Consider the following 20395-nt stretch of genomic DNA (forward strand, 5'->3'; position numbering starts at 1 on the left):
CAATCAGGCCCAGCATCCACGTCCAATGGTAAGAGATGATGGAGTTAGAACCCAACAATATTTCTAAAGCTGCAGGTTCCCCATTGTCCCTGGCAAAGCAGAACGGTGCAAGCGAGAGGACTGCAATTCACTTAACATGTGATTGCACACAACATTCCCATAATACAAAAGCTGCTTGTGCACAGAAGGTGCTAGGCTAAGGTCAACAGACACGTGTTGTCCCACCACAAGGCCTTACATCATGTGCAACTATTTTTCATTGTTAGGGAACATCACAAATGCATCTTTATGAGAAAAGAGCATGAGAGAAAATAGGCAGTACAAATAAGGTTTGGAAATGGGCAGCAGGCAAAGAGAAGCATGTCAAAACTTAAGACTGCAAATGGAAATGTACACTAACATTCTGACAGGCAGCTACACGAAAAGAAAATGGAAATAAAAACACTGCCATGTTCAGGAGAGTTCCCAGGGAAAGAGATTAATTTTGGAATAACAAAATGTTGCTTCTTGGTCTTTTGAAGGAATGACATCTTGATTTATATTATGTTGGCATCTGTGTATGAAGCACAGGGAGGGGGGTGAGAGAGAAATTAATGGGGAAAAGGTATCTTAAGAAATTCCTGAATAATGCAGTACTGCTTGGTAAAAGCTTTCTTTTTCTTTGCAATGCATAAATATTGATTTAGTATTATGCACAATTATTCGAGTTATTCTAAGCTCAGTTTTCTTAAAATTAGTGCCATGAATATGACTTACATAGATCAGCCAAGACATCCATATTCAAAAAGTGTACAGACTTCAAGTAGCCATTTAGCCTTCAAAAACAATTGCAGGTTGGCCCGTTAGAAAGGAAATGGAAAAGTAACAAAAACCCAATAAAATTATTACTATGATACTTTTTTAAAAAAATAAACAAAATTAAACCTGTCAAATATTGTCAAGTGGCAAACAAGGCTGTCAAATATCCTGTTTAGATGTTATCCCGATGCCCTGACATCTTGGTGGAATCTACGCGCACATAAAAAACGCTGTGAAAATGCTTTTTTAAAAAGTGTTTTGAAAAATACATTGAATTTTCCATAGTTCACTTTCGCTATCTAGTGTCACATTTGTATATTACACTTTACAACACATTTAAAATGTTTTATTTACAGCTATATAGCCGAGTCCCTTATAATAACAATAATATATTATTTATACCCCACCCATTTGGCTGGGTTTCCCAAGCTACTCTAGGCGGCTCCCGATAGATTAAAAACAAAATAAAACATTAGACATTAAAAACTTCCCTAAACGGGACTGCCTTCAGATGTCTTCTAAAAGTCAGATAGTTGTTTATTTCCTTGACATCTGATGGGAGGGTGTTCCACAGGGCGAGCACCACCACCGAGAAAGCCCTCTGCCTGGTTCCCTGTAACCTCACATCTCACAGTGAGGGAACCGTCAGAAGGCCCTTGGTGCTGGACCTCAGTGTCCGGGTAGAATGATGGGTGTGGAGACATTCCTTTAGATATACTGGGCTGAGGCCGTTTAGGGCTTTAAAGGTCAGCACCAACAAGAGCAGTAGGAAATATTTTGAAAACTATCTAATCACAGTGGGCGAGATCCACTATCAGTCATACTCAGAGAAGGGCTACTGAAACTATGAGTATGATTTCCAATTAGATAACTCTAGATTGTTGAGGTATTGTGGGGGAGCCCTAGGTGACTTAAATATCTATGCAGAGGCTGTCACTGGGCTGCCTCAAAACTCCATGGCTACCACAAATGGGTTTCTCTCAAATAGTCATCAGTCCAACACACTGGACAGGGTACACCCTTTGTAGCATTTACCCCAAGTGATATGAGGGATAGACCAAAGGTGGTGTTGGTGGTATGCATTCATTGGACCTGTTGAACCTTGCAATGGAAGCAGCAATTCCCTGTGGGCCCATTGGAATGGCCTGCCTTTGGAAACTGATGGAAAATGAGGTGTTCTTGACTGCTCTGGGGGATTTTCCATTGGCGAAAGCTGAGGATTCTGTTGAAACCCAGATCTTGCTATTGAATGGCAAAATGAGACAGGCTGCTAACTTGGTCACTCCCAAGAGTTCTCTCCAGAGTTGGGGAGCCTGAGTGGCTTCTTGGTATTCCGGCAACCATCTGAAACAAGCTGAAAATGAGCAAAAATGGTGTAAGTCTCACATTGAAGTTGACCAAATATTGGTTATTGCTCATAATCAAGCAAAGCATGTGGCAGCAGGAGCTACAAGGAAGTCCCTTTTTGCAGCTTGCGTTGCATTCTCTTGTGATGAGCTGGCGGAATTATTCTGGACACTCTGGACCAGGCATAGGCAAACTCAGTCCTCCAGATGTTTTGGGACTACAACTCCCATCATCACTGGTCCTGTTAGCTAGGGATGATAGGAGTTGTAGTCCTAAAACATCTGGAGGGCCGAGTCTGCCTATGCCTGCTCTGGAGGTTACCCATTCCTACCAGTGCCATCCAACCACTGAGGCAAAGTAAGGTGACCACGTCAGACAACAGGATCTACAGAGGCAGCAAAACCCAATACATATATTTACTCCCCCCTAGTTCCTGATGTAGATCTTCACTCACCCCTTCCCTGGCGGGGAGGGTGGGGTGCCATTTTGTGGTTTGCCTCAAGCGCCAAAATGTCTTGAACTGGCCCTGCTCCCACTGTGGGGGAGGGCCCTCTGGAGCATCTGAGGGCCCATTGTGATCAACTAGCTTTGAAGATAAAGGCACTCGGCTTCGGACTGATCTTGATTCTGCAGTGGCTGCAGCTTGGACTGAAGTAGCTAGTGCCAGAATCAATGATGCATTATGGGATCAGTTCCAGCTTATACATTCAGCTGACATTAACAAGGTGCTGGTGGCAACAGATCTATCCACATGCCCTCTTGACACCTATCCCTCCTGACTTATTAACTCTAGCAGAGGAGTCTGACTTCTGGGTCCAGAATGTATGTGTATATGTGTAAAATCAATTGTGTGATCTCCATAGTTAGGCCCAGCAGGACTTAGCCAATTTCCCATGGTAAGCATAAGGAAATTTGTGCACCCACAACACACTCTCAAAATTTGAAATATACCACTGGCCCAAAAAGGATGGTGCCCCCCCTCTGTATTTTGTCCAGTATATTATCATACAGTACTCTGTATTGGAGATATGGTCCATCCCTGATTCATGCACATGTATGATCCCTGCATGTCCAACTGTACATGTGGAGAGTTCTCCATGCTTTCAAGAACTCTGGAAAAGCAGGGTTCTCAAACACACAAACAGTTCCCCCCACCTGTATAGTTGTACATAGTAGCAATAGCAAGGAGGTATTTTTATAAAGTCCAGTGTGCATGCATAAGTTTAGGGGGCAGAGCCTAATGGGGTGTACAATCAAAACAGTTACCACTATATTGTCAGCACATAAATAACGGGAAAGGATTGTGGTTGATTAACTTTTGGGGCATAGCAATTCTCACAGAAATGGCTGCTGCAACAGCAATAGAGTTTATAAACTTTTTAGTACAACTACAATTCTAAAGAGTCCCAGTAAAAACAAGATGGCCTAGTCCCAAGTCAAGGTATCTAAGATTGCCAGTCTGTTTCTCTCTCTCTCTCTCTCTCTCTCTCTCTCTCTCTCTCTCTCTCTCTCTCTGTGTGTGTGTGTGTGTGTGTGTGTAACACACTGTATATTAAACAACCATAGAAAGATTAGACCAGCAAAACTGTTGCCCAGTGAGATTTGATCAGAGAGGTAGCTTAGCGAGAGAGCTCTTAACTGTGGCATGAAAAGGTCAGTCTGAAAGTGATACAGGTCTATTTCAGGACACTCTTTCTTTTTAGCCAGGATCACTAGAGCACTTGTATTATGCAACACATGATAAACCTGTAAAAACACAAAGGGCACAATCCACCAGGGACTTCTCCTGTGCAAGCTTCACTAAAATGAATGGCTATGGTGCACCATCCCTACCATGAACTGCAGCCCCCATGCTCTTTCTGTACTTTGTCAGTGGAAATTACTGCAGACACAGAACGCTACCCACAAATGATAATTGATAGAGAAATTTCCCGTCCTCCCCACTTCCCAGTATCATCTTCTTTTACTCTTGACAACGTAAAGGAAAGCACTGGGTGGAAACTGGATCAGAGTGATTTCAGAGACTAAAATATGTCTATTCGCCAGTAGTGTTCCAGCGGGTTAGCCATGCAGCTAAAAAAAAAAGTCTCATGGCAGGTGAAAAACTAACAATGCAGTCCTGTATACCCAGGTATCAGCCCTGTTGACTTTGATGGGACTCATTCCCAGGGAAGTATGCATAGGATTGCAGCCTAAAGCAATATATTGCAGCATAAGCTTTCCTGGTCATGGAGCCTATTTGTCAAAGTAGTCTCTGGTCCACAAAAGCATACTCCGCAATCCATCTGTTAGCTTGTTAGTACAAACACTGAATGCTTTGATTTAGCTTGCCACCCACACTTTCTTATTACTTCCCTTGCCTTCTCACTCCATTCCCAGCCCTGCCACACTCAAGCATTTGCAACATCTGCACTAAAACAGCAGAAATAGAGTTGTCAAAATTCACCCCAAGGAATGATCAGAAAGTTGCTGGACGTCAATATCCCGGGTTTAAAAGATAAGCAGCGATGATTCATTTTTTGAATCTCTGCTGCTGAACGGTGATTAACACGTCGTTAATGAGCTAGAGGCTCTGACAGGGACAGCTCTCTAAGGATGAAGCTGGGGTATCTCCTTTCACTCAGCTGTACACTTTGCTCTGTGGTTCCACAGAGTCTTACACTTTGAGTCCCATCTTCATGCCAGTGACAGGCTCCCTCTATGCACTTGGCCATATAAGGCCCACCTTCTCTGCACCTGTCTCACTCAAGCCCTTGTGGTTTGGAACATAAAGGAGACAGGCTGCCTTGGGCTTTTAGCCTGTGGACTTGCGAGGTTGGCTGGGAGCTGGGGAGAAGCAGTTCATCCCACCCAGGAGATACAGTCATATTTGCACCACCCCAAGATAGCCTGTCTAACCAGTATCCCCACACTAGAACATTACATAGGCAACTAATGGAGGGCTGCATGAAACAGCAGAGAATCTATTATTAGGTAAAAGGGTTTAGAAAATTCATTCCATAAATCAGCTGAAACCACCAAGGCATTTAAGTCAAATTCTGAAACAAGTTCTAAAAACAGCGTATATGAGAAATAGACTAAAATAAACACATCTGTCCCCAGTCTCTGACTATGCAGCCAAATAAAAATATCTTACATAATTTCAGGGGTAACCAGGCACCCGGAATGCCTTTTGAGTGCCCAGTCCGTCTGCCACACTCAGGATAATATTCAGAAGCTGCTCTTGGCTATAGTACACAGAGTTCAGAGTAGGATACGGGGAGAGTCATTAAGGTATATGGGGACCAAACCAAACTTCCGCATCCCCGAAAATATGTTTATTTTAATTTAACACATCACTCTCTCATTCTGCCCTAAGCTAAGTCTTCAAGACAGTTTTGCGATCTAGCAAAAATAATATAACATAAAATCCATACCAATCCAATTAACACATGGAATCTTTTGAAATGAACAGCTGTGCAGTAAGCAGTCAAGCACATCAACATCACTCACCAAGGAAAGGTTAGAGTTAAAAAAAGAGTCATTCTTTCTATGAGGGTTTTTATTTCTTTTTGCCACAATCCCCTATGAAACTGCATTATATGCACCTGAAATCATTGCATAATCCTCCATTTTCCTCCCATACTCTGTTGTTTCCCTTGGGTTGTGTCTAATGGTAATGCTCAGCTATTTTCAGCGATTTCCCCCCTCTTCACTGCAGCCTCACACACTCCCATTAAATTTGCTCCAGGGGGTTAGGGAACCATCCAGCATAGATTTGGGAGACAAGTGGTGGACCTAAACATGGGGGGGGGGGATGCTATAAATAAGTCAGAAATTAGATCGTTATAACAAAAGAAAAAAAATCTGTATGGAAAATCATGTTTTAAAAATCCCTGCTCTCTGGCGCCATCTGGTGTTACATGTTTATAGCACGTTCAAAACGCTGTTTCTTTACCAATGTAGCTGAGTCCATGGAGTGCTGCAGGGTGAAGGAGGAATCACCAAAAGCAGCTTCCCTGTTTGGCTGATGGATGCAGCTTGATCCCGCCATGGTTCTTGATGCTGATCTTTACTCACCCCTTCTTTCCTGGTGAAGGCGTCATTTTGTAGCTCACCTCAGGTGCTGAAATGTATTTGGCTAGCCCTACTTCTGAAGTGAGCCCTTCATGTCCTTCGGCTTTGAAGTCTTCTGCTTCATCTCCTGAAGAGGATTCTGGTTCCTGACTCAAGGAACTTCCTATACGCAGAACTTTAGCTCTGTGTGTCTTTTGTACCTGGCTCTGGTTGGAGATCTTGAGGTTCTAGTAAAACACAAGTATTTAATGTTTTGTATATTCTGGAAGCCACCCGGAGTGGCTGGGGCAATCCAACCAGATGGGTGGCGTACAAATAAATTATTATTATTATTATTATTATTATTATTATTATTATTATTATTATTATTATACAAATCTAAAGTCTGCCCACCCATAACTTTGCTTAAGTTATTGTACATGTGCATAGTGGTTAGGGTGAGAACTGAGACTCCAAAGACCTATGGGATAAACAGAACAGGAGTGTGCACTGTGGAGATGGGAGGCAAGAAGAAAAAGCAGATGTTTGATGGATCTAGTGCAAAGCTACACATTTTTCCCTGCCAGAATGCACAGCAGCATCCCAAAACAGTTTGAGTCAATATGTGTATATGCATGAAACACAGTGCAAAGGTTTACAGATACATAAAAGCATCTTTGTACTACCATGTGAAATGTTTTGCTTTACAGTCATCAGAATGCCTATCAAAGGATAAACACGAGAAACAGTTCCCCTTCAAAATTATAAAATGCAGAGCAGATTCAACTGAATAACAGCTTCATGACTCATTACCCAAGTGGGCAAAGACAACAAGGAAAAAGTACACGATTTGCCTATTTAATATTGAGGACCAGTTACCAGAAGCATGCAAAAGAAAACAATAGCAGCCATTTGCTGGCCTGTGAACAGTCAAGAGTGTTTGCTCAGAAGTGGGCAAATTTGTGGAGAATTTAACACATGCAATTGCTGGAGAGCATTCCACGTTGTTTTTAAAGCATGTGCATATTCAAAATATTTAGCGGTAATAAATAATAATAATAATAATAATAATAATAATAATAATAATAATTTATTATTTATACCCCGCCCATCTGGCTGAGTTTCCCCAGCCACTCTGGGCGGCTCCCAATCAAGTATTAAAAACAATACAGCGTTAAATATTAAAAACTTCCTTGAACAGGGCTGCCTTCAGATGTCTTTTAAAGATAGGATAGCTACTTATTTCCTTCACATCTGAAGGGAGGGTGTTTCACAGGGTGGGTGCCACTACGGAGAAGGCCCTTTGTCTGGTTCCCTGTAACCTTACTTCTCGCATTGAGGGAACCATCAGAAGGCCCTTGACGCTGGATCTCAGTGTCCGGGCTGAACGATGGGGGTGGATTAAAAATTAATAGTTAATTTTTAGAAGTGAGATCTTGAAATCTCTTCCTACAGTCCCAGATGTATGGAAGAGGGTTACTCAGCAATGCCAATGAGGAAATGCAGTATCCTCATATACACATCAAAGGTGCTTTCTCATTATTATTTCACCTGTTCCAGAACTAAGAATTGGCACTAAAATTAGGCTGCGGACATCTTGAAGCTGGATATATCACTCCTTGCAAGTGGATATACTGTATGTGTGTGTGCTGGGTGGAAAAGGAAGCAGAGAGAAAGAGACAGCAGTGAGTTCCAGTGTGGCATAATGGGGAAAAATGGGTACAGCAAGTGAAAACTGAACACAGCCTGCAAGTGTGAGGGCAAACACAAGAGTAACTGTGAATAAGTCTACTGAAGTGAATGGCTTAGCTGTACATATTTCTGGACTGTATATGCCCAAACATGCATACAAAGAAAAATGACGATAGGAAATGTCAGAGAAAGATTAGGCCTTTGGGACTACGTATGGCAACTGAAGTTGAAAAAAATGCAACTAATAATTTACAACCACCAGAGACACAATGACAGAAAAGACAGAGTATGAAAGAAAGACCAGCGTTGGTCACCGAGAAGGAAAAAAGATGAAAGTATGTTACAGTGGAAAATCAATAGGGAATGGGGGGGAGGATGTACGAAGAGGAGATGGAGAAAAACAGAAGAGAAATAAATACAAGCAGAAAAAATAAACACAGAAATTTTTTTGACATAGAAAAAGTTATGTAAACACAGCTACTTCGTCCAGTAAGGATACAGTAGCTCAGTGAATATAGTACGCATGTCAGGATGTGAGGTAACAACATCAACAATAATATATAACATCAATAATATCTAAGGTGTGACCACACTTGGAATATTGTGCACAGCTGTAGACCACATTCACAGCACACATTTAAAGCATCATAATACCACTTCAAACATCCCCCAGAGAATTCTGGTAAATGTGGTTTGTTCAGGGCCCCTTTTCCCCTCACAGAGCTGCTGTTTTCAGAGTGATTCTCTTCACAGGAAACTCTGGAAATTGTAGTTCTGAAAGGGCAAAAGGGGCCTCCAAACTACCTTCAAACAAAATATTATTCCCATAATTCTTTGGGGGAAGCCATGACTGTTTAAAGTGGCATCAGTGTGCTTTAAATGTATGCTGTGAATGTGGAAATGTTGAGAAAAGGACAACCTAAATTATCAAAGCAATTCTCTTGTGAGGAAAATGGCAACATCTGGAGATTTTTTGTTTACAGAAAAGGTGAGCAAGAAGGGATGTTATAATGGTGTATAAAATTATGTGGTGAAAGCAGACAGAAAAGTTTGTCTCTCTCACACACAAAGCAAAACTCAGTGATATCCAGTGACTCATAATGTTGGAAGATTTAGGGCAGACAATAAGGGATTTCCCCACACAGTGTATAGTGAACTACAAAATTTGCTCCCACAAGGTAGTCACAATCACTCAATACTACCTCATAAGTATATGCATAACAATGTTCTAATGGTTTAATAAGTAATAATTGATGGCTATGATCATTCTCTTTTTTATAATTTTATTTATAGTTTTCATTTATATACATTTTAATAGTTTAACAATAGTGCTAACATTTCAAACCTCAAATTCCTTCCTCCCCTTTCTATGGTTCCTTAAATTTTATCGTTTCCTGTGTAAATTAACTTATTTGTTTATTCATCTATTTTGATTATATATTCTTTTGAAACTGCAGGTTATTCCAGTAATCCTGCCAATGTCTTTATCTGTTTAAAATTTGTTTGTAAATAATCAATAAACCATTTCCATTTTTTTAAAAATAAAAAGTTTTATATCTTGATTTCTTATTCTTCTGATAACTTTTGCCATTTCTTCATAATCCATAAGTTTATGTATCTATTCGTCTCTTGTCAGGACTTGCTTTTCTTTCCATTTTTGGGCAAATAACATTCTTGCAGCCGTAGTTGCATACATAAATAAATTTCTATACTGTTTGGGTATAATTCCCAGGAAAAAAGCTTTTTTTAAAAAAAGTCCATGATCATTCTCAGTCACTTTTTAAAGTGGTACCTTGGGTTACGAACTTAATTCGTTCTGGAGGTCCGTTCTTAACCTGAGGTACCACTTTAGCTAATGGGGGCCCCCACTGCCGCCGGTGCACGATTTCTGTTCTCATCCTGAGGTAAAGTTCTTAACCCAAGATACTACTTCCAGGTTAACGGAGGCTGTAACCCAAAGTGTTTGTAACCCAAGGTACCACTGTACTTTACAAGGCTTCTGGGCTTTTCATATTCCATCCCTTCTCACCCTGCCAGCTTTTTAAACCTGGATTTCCACAGATTAAGGCAATTCAAATATAATGGACTAGATCACCACAGTACAAAAGGTATCGCTATCAAGTGTGGAATAGAAAGCATTGCACAGGGCAAGATTAAGCTCTCAATGAATATTTTGAAGAGATCATATCAATCAAGGGAATTGCTCAAAGTGAAGGCTGCCACCTCCTTGTGACAAACCAGGCACTTCAACTGGTGTTAACCTCGATTTCTTATCTGTAAAGAGAACAGCAATTATTTGGTTTAGCCAACCTTCACCTAAGAGGAGAGGAAGAAGAAAGAAGAAAGCTACATAGGCCTGCTAATTCAGGACTAGTTCTCAACTTAGTTTTAAGGTGGAGTTTTCTTATAAGACCCAGGACTTATGTTACCACAACAACATTGGTTGTTGACAACTGTTTCTTTTTATGTTGATGGCATAATATAAAATTTAAAAAAATAATGAGAAAGAAAAAGAGAGAGAGAGATAATGGGGTTATAATTATTAATAAAAACACTCCTAGGCCAGAAGGATAAACAGCTATCTTATCTTTAAAAGACATCTGAAGTTTTAAATATTTAATGCTGTACTGTATGGTTTTTAACACTCGATTGGGAGCCACCCAGAGTGGCTGGGGAAACTCAGCCAGATGGGTGGGGTATAAATAACAATAAATTGTTGTTTGTTTGTTTGTTTCTGACAGATAAATGTCTACCCAGAACACACTGGTAAATGACCATAATAAAAAGACTTGACTTGACTTGACTTATAAGACTCTAGTTAGATGCCTGATGCTTTTTGAGCAACTTATGTTCTCCAATAGCAAATGCAACCCGCCCCCACAAAAACCCCATTAAATCAATACAATTTAACCTCTAGAAAAAAAATGTCCTATTTTAACTCTAAAAACATGGTAGAAAAAATTGGAAATAAATTATCACTATGATTTTAAAATGTGTACAGTATTAAAAGAATTTCCATATATTTATCTATTCAGGTTCAATCCTGGAAAACAGCATTGCAAAAACCAGAGAAGTGAATGTTTTCGTTTGTGCACTGCTTCAGAAAATGTGAATGAGGTAGGTTCACCTTTGAATGCAATCTGACTCTAACTTCTCCCCAAATTTATCCATACCTCAGAGTAACTCCTATTGAACCTAATGGGATTCTTACTTTCTTTGGCATGGATGGTATTCTGATTTTCTAGTCACATGTTTGTAAGACTGAATCGTTCAATTGTTGCTAGGTGGCAGCACACTCATGGAATAGGATATAAACCAATGGGTATTTCTACACTTCCACAGGGATATACACCTGTGCACTTCTGCTTTTTTTGTGGAAACTGGGAGTCTGGTAACTTCAGCAGAGAGACATTGATCGACTGTGGGAGATCTTAAAACAGTCACCTTAGAGAAATGCTAAGGTGTACCAAAGCCATATTAAGACGATTTCATTTTAAATGGATTGTGTGCAAACACAAAAGTATAGTGAAAACCTATTGAGGCAGACAAATGTGGACCATTTACCAGCTTAAACCAAGGTTGCACAATTTTTGCACAAACAAATATGTGAAAATGAGTATACAGGCACCAGATGACGAGGAAAGAGAAGCCCTTGGAAGGATGAGCGTGTGAGTCACTAAAGGGCCTGGAGCCTACTTAATTCTGATCTGGCTTTCCAAGTGCAAGGCAGCTCAGATTCTATGCAGGACGAAGAATAAAATCACCAGCTATTGCTTATTTGCATATGTCCTTGTTTAAGTGCATCTGCCACAGCTAAGGCTGCCAGGTCACAACCTAGAAATCCTGCCTGTCTCATTAACAGCTCAGCAGCTGCAGAAGAATATGTAACCACAGCTTCTCCTGTCCTGCTCCTCCAATATCCAGGTCTCATTGCTGACCCTGCTTGTCTATCTGCTCTGGGATTAAGAAGATAGTGGGAGGGAACTCCAGCTTGCATCTTCCTTATTATTGCATATTTATACTGCCCTTCATCACAAAAAAGGAGGCGCACCTGGGTGAGGTGGTGGTGAAAAAAGGGGACGGATAAGGAGAGAGGATACCTTGCTCAATCATGGTTTGCAATTTGGAATATTCATGCAATGAGGTTATTTAAATCAGGAAAAAAACTTTTGAAGCAGAAAAGCTACACCTCTGAATAATACTACAGTGGTAGCTCGGGTTAAGAACTTAATTCGTTCTGGAAGTCTGTTCTTAACCTGAAACGGTTCTTAACCTGAGGTACCACTTTAGCTAATGGGGCCTCCCGCTGTCACCACGCCGCTGCTGTGCGATTTCTGTTCTCATCCTGAAGCAAAGTTCTTAACCCGAGGTACTATTTCTGGGTTAGCAGAGTCTGTAACCTGAAGCGTCTGTAACCTGAAGCGTATGTTACCTGAGGTACCACTGTAGTAGCTGGAGAAAGGGCTATTGCTTAAACATTGCGTGGACCCTTGGTCTGATCCAGCAGAGCTCTTATGTTCAGCTGCTGGGACATGGTGCAGAGTAGGAGATAAACAGCCATGGGAGAAGAAGTAGGACTTGAGTGTGTGTGTGCAGGTACTGGAGAGTCAGGAGATGAGCAGGACCTGGGTCTGCTGAACCAAACTCTCAAGACTGGTTGTTCAGACTCTGGGTCAGAGAAGAAGAATGCTGATCCAGAATTAGGGATAGGTGAATCTGTCGTCTTTGGGTTTCTTTCAGTTTTGGTTCTCTCCATTTCTCATTTCCCCATCCTCAAGTTCAGTTCTCCACCTCCGTTCACAAAAACTCAGCAGCAGTTTAGTGCAAATTTCTTCTAGTATTCCTGCCTTCATATGCAATTTTGCAAATTTACACATTTTCACAAAGCAGTTTTCCCACATATGTCTTTTGTATGCTGTTTTCAAATGCCTTTTATGAGCACTCTGTCTTAGCACATGCATTTTTGCACGCATTCCTTGGCTGCAGAAGTGCCTTGCAAATTTAGAGAAGTGCAAATTCCAAAGAATGGCTAAGCATATTGGTTGACATATTTATTGTTATAGAAAATGTGAATGTGGCAGGACTGCCTTTAAATGTGAACTGAATCAAATCCTCCCCCCCCCCATTCCTAACCCCTATTTCCACCCACCACAGGATGGGTTATGTAGATTTCACCAATAAATGCAGTCTTCATCTCCCCCATCCCTGTATAGAATGTAATGCATTAATTTGCTCTGTGACACGTGATATTCAGGAATCCAAATGAGGGTATTAATTACACAAGTCTGTTACCAATTCACATAAATAGATCCATGCAGAAAAGGAATGACTTTGACCCTCAGGTGCAGAATAGTTATATAAAGTAATTTCTTATTAAGAACTTAATCCGTAAGAATTTATGAGGAGTCCTGCTAGGTTTGTCTAATCCCTTTTCTAAGACTGCCCAGTCTGGTGTCATGCCCACAAGGAAGACAAGTCAACAGAAGCTTTTACCTACTGCTTGCTCCCACCACCTGGAACTTAGAGGTTTACTCTGAACATGGAGACTTCACTAGACTCATGTAATGTGCTTTATATGGGGCTGCCTTGGAAGATGTCTCAGGCACTCCATTTAGTTTAAAGCAGATTACTAATTGGGACTGTCATTAACTCTGACCATATCATACCAGTACTTTGACAGCTGCACTGTCTCCTGGTTTATTTCCAGGGTCAGTTCAAAGAGCTAGTTTTGACCTTTAAATCTCTTTCACAGCTTGTAACCATGATAGCCATGTGAGTGACTATACATTAAGTTTTCCTCCTCCTAGTCCCTTTGCTATTGGAGGTGTGTCAGGTGGCTATCGGAGAGAGGGTCTTTTCAGCGGTAGTTCCCCAACTTTGGAATGCTCTCTCCAAAGAGGCTTGCCCGATGCCTATCTTTGGCATGAGGTGAATATCCTTTTCTCCCCCCCCTCCCCCAACACTCACTCAAATGGCACCTGTTTGGTTTGTGGTCTATGCTTCCTGTTTTAGAACTACTGCTTTTAGCTTGTGGACACAACAATTGAAATTTATCTTTGATCTCAAATCTTGAAGGGTGGGATAGAGATGTTCATAAGAAGCTGTCAGGACTGGTTGTTGTCCTCTTCAAATCACCACACAAATGCTTCTTGTTCTTTTATAACTTTTTATTGCGTATTAACAAAACAATCTTATAAACGGTTCTTAACTATTATTCCTCAGAGTCACTTATTTCAGATACCTTCTGAGCTCTGCTTCTCCGTGACCAGCCACTCTCAAAATGTCGAACGCGCCCTTCCTTTCGCTTTCCCATTCTTTTCTCTAACCTCCTCACTAGAGCTGGCTTGTATCTCCCCTCCTCTGAATCTGAGCTAGAACTTAACCCTTGCCTTTCCTGGGAACATCCTGTCCCTCCCTGTTGTTCCTGTTGCTCTCTTCTATTAGATTCACTGCTCTCCTCCCCCCCTTGGGGAATGCTTTCTCCCTCTGAGAAACTAGAAACTTCTAACTCTTCCCTGACAAGAAGCATAGCTCTCATGGCTCATAGTAGCTGTTGAGAGGTATCTGTGGACGTGTTGAATTCTTTCATAAAAGCATCAGCACTCTAGATCATTGCATCTTGGAAAAAATGCACAAATTCTATGCTCTGTGAGGCACTGCAAAGTGGCTGCAGTCCCCAACCATATATGGGATCCAAAGACTGCTAGTTTTGGTAGATTTCTAAAAACCATCATTTTACCGGCAACATCTCTGGGTGTAGGCCTCTTGTGGGTGTGTGTTTTAAAGTTTTATCAGCTAACTGTATAAAAGGATTGAAGTTCTACTGACAAACCTGGAAGATTTCTAAGTACAGTAGTCTGAACTTACTCCTCCACAGTACCAAGAAAACTACTGAATTTAAACCTAGTTTCTAAGGAAACTCCCATATCTTGCTTCTCTAACATTTCACAAGATGATCAAATATTCCACCTTTAACTCTGGGGGCAGCAGAAGTCAGGTAGAGTAGAATTTGTGCAGCCAGAAAGAGCTGACTTGCCTTGTGACACTTTAGATTACTGGCCTAACATTTGCCCAAGGCTTTCCTAAAGGAGCAAAAGCCAAATGTATGGTGTATTTCAAGCATATGGACTTTATCAGGCAGGCAGTCTGTTTTGCTGCTACTGTCTGTCTGCCAGGGCTAAGCCAGCAAATCTGCAAATACATATTAGTGTTGGCTGGTGTTTCAATCTGACGGCAAACATCACAACTCAGTTCCTCTTCATTTAGGAAACGAGGTGGCCAGTTCTAAGTATGTGAGCAGATTGGAAAGGGCTAGATATGCAACTGCTAAGATCCATGCCATTTCCTTTCCTTACCTCCAGACATTTTCTATCACCCAGACTCAAATTGCACTGCCTCCAACTTCATAGTCCTCCACTGACCTTCTCTCACTGTCCCTCTGCATCCTGGCTCTCTACATTTCTTTGGACACAATGCAATTCAACCATTCTCCTACAATAGCATCTGACTCATACAACTCTTTCCTCTATACTATATAGCATACCACTTCCTTATAAACGTTATAATACTATACTATATGTATGAATTACTAAGCAATACTATACTACAGTGGTACTTCAGGTTAGGTACTTAATTCGTTCCGGAGGTCCGTTCTTAACCTGAAACTGTTCTTAACCTGAAGCACAACTTTAGCTAATGGGGCCTCCTGCTGCTGCCACACCACCAGAGCACGATTTCTGTTCTCATCCTGAAACAAAGTTCTTAACCTGAAGCAATATTTCTGGGCTAACGGAGTCTGTAACCTGAAGCGTATGTAACTTGAAGCATATATAACCCGAGGTACTACTGTATACATTATACTAATGTCAGTAATGACTTTTTTAATGCAGTACCACAAAACATTACCTTGTGTGATACTGCAACAAATATCCTGGTAAGAACCAATTCAGGCACATGTAAATTGTGATTCATCTAACCAACCACAGCCTATCAACCATATATTGTGGCCAACTAGGTGTTCAATAAATCTTGACTTTTTACAGTCTGCCTAGCTAGGACTGCAAAAATGGGGGATTGTTAGCCACCAGGGAGGTGACCTGTGTTTTGCTTGATGAGTCTGAAGTTGCACAAATCTGGTCCAAACAGATCAGCTCATTTGCACTTGTGCAGAAAAGAATTTGTCTCTCAGATGATGACATAAAAAATAGGTTAGTCCGGTGTGATCTGTCTTGGACAGACCTGCATAATTTGTGATCTATTAAGTCAACTACAGCCCAACAGTGACGTATTGTGCTGTGGTGATTGGTTAAGTTCTCTGTTTTCATAGTTCCAAACAGACAACAAAAATAGGAGATTTATGCAGGTACTGGTAGGCCATCATATATGGCAAGCTACGTTTGGCTTGGGAGAATGTTCTAGATGTTTTTCTTCAACTGGTATTCAGAAGCTTTACGTACTAGTAAAACAAACCAACACACTCAGGGTGGCCAGGATAGCTTCAATGTGTTTATTGTGCAACATAAGCTATTATCTATTACTATCAAAGGTTTAGCACCATAGTATTTTCCAGATGAGATATCAGAACTTAGAGCCCAAGTCAAATAAGAACCAAAACACAGAACACTGCAAAAATATACTAGGCGTTTATAGAACCAGACACTGGCATGACAAGAAACAGTTAATATTTTTTCTGTAGCTCAGGTACACTAATAGAAAGTCTTGCCCCTGACCAACAACCAGAAGATAGCAATCTTAATCAAATTGGAAATAGGGCATATTCAGTGCAGTTCTCTCGCTGCATCGAAAGCATTTGAGGTTGCAGTAACATAACAATCGATTCAATGTGTATTTACTCAAAGACCACTCTTTTTAGTGGGGCTTGCTCCCAAGTTGCTGTGCATAAAATTGCACCCTTAGGGAAATGTTAGTGTATTTTAAACTTACCGTATTTTTCGCCCTATAGGATGCACTTTCCCCCCTCCAAAAATGAAGGAGAAATGTGTGTGCGTCCTATGGGGCGAATGCAGGCTTTCGCTGAAGCCTGGAGAGCGAGAGGTGTGCACTGACCCCTCTCGCTCTCCACGCTTCAGGAAGCTATCCCTTGTGGGCCCGGGCGCACAAGGCTTTGGGCAGCAGTCTGCAGCGTGAAGCACGGGGCGCCCTCCGGAGGACGCCCCGTGCTTCGGGCAGATGTCCGCAAGCCTTGCGCGCCTGGCAGGAGGTCCCGCGGGCTCGCAAGGCTTGCGGGCAGCAGCCTGTTCTGTGGGCTGGGGTCGGGGGAAGCTCGGGCTTCCCCCGCCCCAGCCCCGCAGCTGGGGGGGATAAAAAAATTATTCATTTCCCCCCCAAAAAAACGAGGTGCGTCCTATGGGCCGGTGCACCTTATAGGGCGAAAAATACGGTATGTCAAGCACTTTTGTGTGTTCACATATACTAGTATGTATTAAATTTCAGAAAGCTAGTGACAAAATAAATTAAATGCTGAGTTTTTGGGACATTCTAACGTTATCTTACACTTTTGCTTTGCCTAATTACTTTTCAATAAATTTTGACTTATCTCATGGGATATTGGAATATATTATTTACCAATCAAGACATGTGACATACAGTGCTGACATTTACTGCTAAGTCTCAAGGCCTGCCAAATAACATTACCTTTAGCCAATGCCTGAATTTGCTTTCCAGTGAATGTGGTTCCTAGGTAAGCTTTGGCTGTTCTAAAAGCTTCTTACTAAAGGAATGGGCAAGCTCTTTTGTAACATTTTAATAAAAAGGCACTACTGTTGGGAATTAAGAAACAGATGTTTAATAATTAAAATTATGCCAGCTAAGATAATTTGGAAGTAAACACATGTTAGGTTGATGAAGCCATCTAGGAAGGGGAACGCATGTTTGCTAACATATGTTGAAATCTTTCCTTTTTTTCTTGAGGCTCATCAAGCATGAATAAGAAGGAAAAATTAAAAGAGACATGCAGCTGCCAGTATTATCATTCCCCCGCTGTTTTTAAACTTTAAAGCCATTTTCTTACCCCTTAAGTCGTCTTCATTTGTAAAATGTGAGGTACTGTTTATTAAATTTTCTGGACAAACTAGGGTCTTGATGTGGGCCTCTGGTTGATCCAATCAGCTGCAGCATGTGCATATTTAAAATGTTGAGATTTCATTAGATACAGAGCAAGTGAAGATGGGTAGCAAACAGAGAGTTTTACATGCAATTTTATTGGGGAAGTATTGCCAGGGATCCAGGAAGGTAACAGAAACAGCTACTGTACAAGCAAGCAACCAACAGGTCTACTGAGAGACTGGTGACCTGCAAGATCAGTGCTATGTTTGTTTTTCTGCCTGGGGACATATAGAAGTAAACCTGCAGCAAGTACAATCTGACATCCCAGCTGGAAGAGAATATGCAAGGGCTTAACACACACCTATCTATCAGCAGAGATGCAGAATTTCTAGATATAGCACAGGAAGTGTTTTTAGAAGGACATGGGGAATCTTAAAGGAAAAGGAAGACAGCACAGGGAAGAGCACACCACACAGGAGCAAAATAACCAGATTCTCTGTGGCTGATTGCAGGGCCTTCCAATAGACAATGTTTTTGCACCACTGGATCAATAACAGTTACTGTAGACTGCACAGAGCACCAAGGAGAACTCAGAGGACTCTGAATAGGAGGAACCATGCAGTTGCTCCAAAGAGATGTGTGGTGGCAACTGGTGACTCCCAAGCGCCCTATCTAAAAAAACTCTGTTGGATGAATAAAGACTTCTCTGCTGAGCTCAGATTTAAAAGGGATGCTTAAAGAAAATAGAAGGAGGAGCAAACCAGCAAGGACAAATATATAGCCAGAGCTTGTATAGAAAATGTCAACAGAAGGGCTAAGCTCAGAAAGGTCTTAGGCTTGTAAGAGACATTGAAAACAACAAAAGCGGGGGGGGGGGTGTTGGGTTGTATTTTGAGCATTAAGAGGAAAAAGGCACACTTATTTATATTAATTCAAGTTGCTTGGTTTTTTTCTTTTTGGTTTTCAATAGTTTTATTATGTAATTCAATATCATGAACAATAAACTCAACGGCATGTAAATAAGATAAAATTCAGTGCAACCTTCAGCTTATCGAAACAAAGAAGTAGATAGGCAAGTGGGTGTGTTGTAGGGTGCGACTGCATATTTTAGGTAATGAACAGCAAAGAATAAAGGTCTTATTGCTCCGTATTGCCAGGGACCAACAGTATGCTTTCATTTGTTAGGTTACAAATGGGCAGACAGAAAGCTTATAGATTCCAAAAAGGGGGCAGTCCAGTCTGGCCCTTGTGCATCTACATCATCATTATCGAAATAAACGAAGTCTTGCCAAGTGTTCTGAAAGGAGTCTGTGGCTTTGTGATTTCTTAAGGTCGTTAGATGGTTTTTAGTTGTCCTGTAACAGCTAGGTTCCAGGGCTTTCCATTCAAATGTTGGATGGTAACTCCGACTGCATCTTCCCAGTGTTGGGTGATAGTGAGATGTTCTGCCACCAACATGCAGTGTATCATGTCTTTCGAGAGATCCTCTCAACCCCACCCTCCAAGAAAGCAGCAAAAAGACAAAGATGTGGATCTTTTAAGTCATTTTGATTCTTGCAACAGGAAACAAGAAGGTAAATATGAAAGATAGCCTTTCTAACAATGTGTGGCAGCTTGGGTTTGTTAACTGATATACCCTCTCACATTACAAATTTTATATAAACCACTTACAGGATTTTGCTGATTAAACAGTATATAAATCTTGTCAAATAAATAAATAGATTCAAAAGTCATATCCTGAGGTTTAATCGTATTTATTTCTCAGATAAACAAAACAAGCATGTTTTATTTAAACTACAATTAATATATCTGTTAGAAGGAAGTGGATTGATCCAGTAAAGTTTTCTTAACTAGTTGGCAGATAGCATTTTTTTCATGTTATTTTTCCGATTGTTTCTATTTTTATCATGCTTCCCAATTTTTAGTAAATAAACTAAAAAAAAAAAAATCATTTTCTTTCATGATGGATTGTTCATTTAAAAACAACAACAATGCCTCAAACCAATACAGTAAAAGGCAAGGCTATTTTTGCTTAAGCAATGCTCTGTACAACACCTGCTGAAATGGATTAGCTCCCCTTATTTAACAGTTTCCTCTAGTGTTTTTAAAATAGCCTTCTTAATATAGTCTGTTCTCTGTTTTTCATTTAAGGGTGATTATACTAACTCTCCTTAAAACGGATCACTTCAGCACTGTGGCTAATCCTGTTCAGTCGAGTTATTTTCCAGAATGCAAATACAAAGCTTTCTATTGTGAAGTTATCAATACTGTTGGTTTGTCACCGTTCCGTTTCCCCACAACCTTGGAAAATTAAATATTAGTCTTGTCCGCTGAAGTCTGTTTCGGAGAGTGGGGGGGGGGATGGGAGGAAACGGTATTTTTAACCATCTCCTCCTAACCTGCCAACGTTCCCTTAGCTGCTAATTCTCTCTGACACAGACAGACAGATATCCCTCGG

General features: G+C 40.9%; 1 protein-coding gene across 2 annotated transcripts in view; it reads right to left on the reverse strand.

Annotated features, from left to right (window-relative positions):
• The window catches only part of TLR3 (toll like receptor 3), a 113715-nt gene that overhangs the window by 28485 nt on the left and 64835 nt on the right, over positions 1 to 20395 (reverse strand). The window lies entirely within an intron of this gene.

The sequence above is a fragment of the Podarcis gaigeae genome, assembly GCF_964106915.1.
Source record: "Podarcis gaigeae genome assembly, chromosome: 9".
Lineage (NCBI taxonomy): Eukaryota > Metazoa > Chordata > Lepidosauria > Squamata > Lacertidae > Podarcis > Podarcis gaigeae.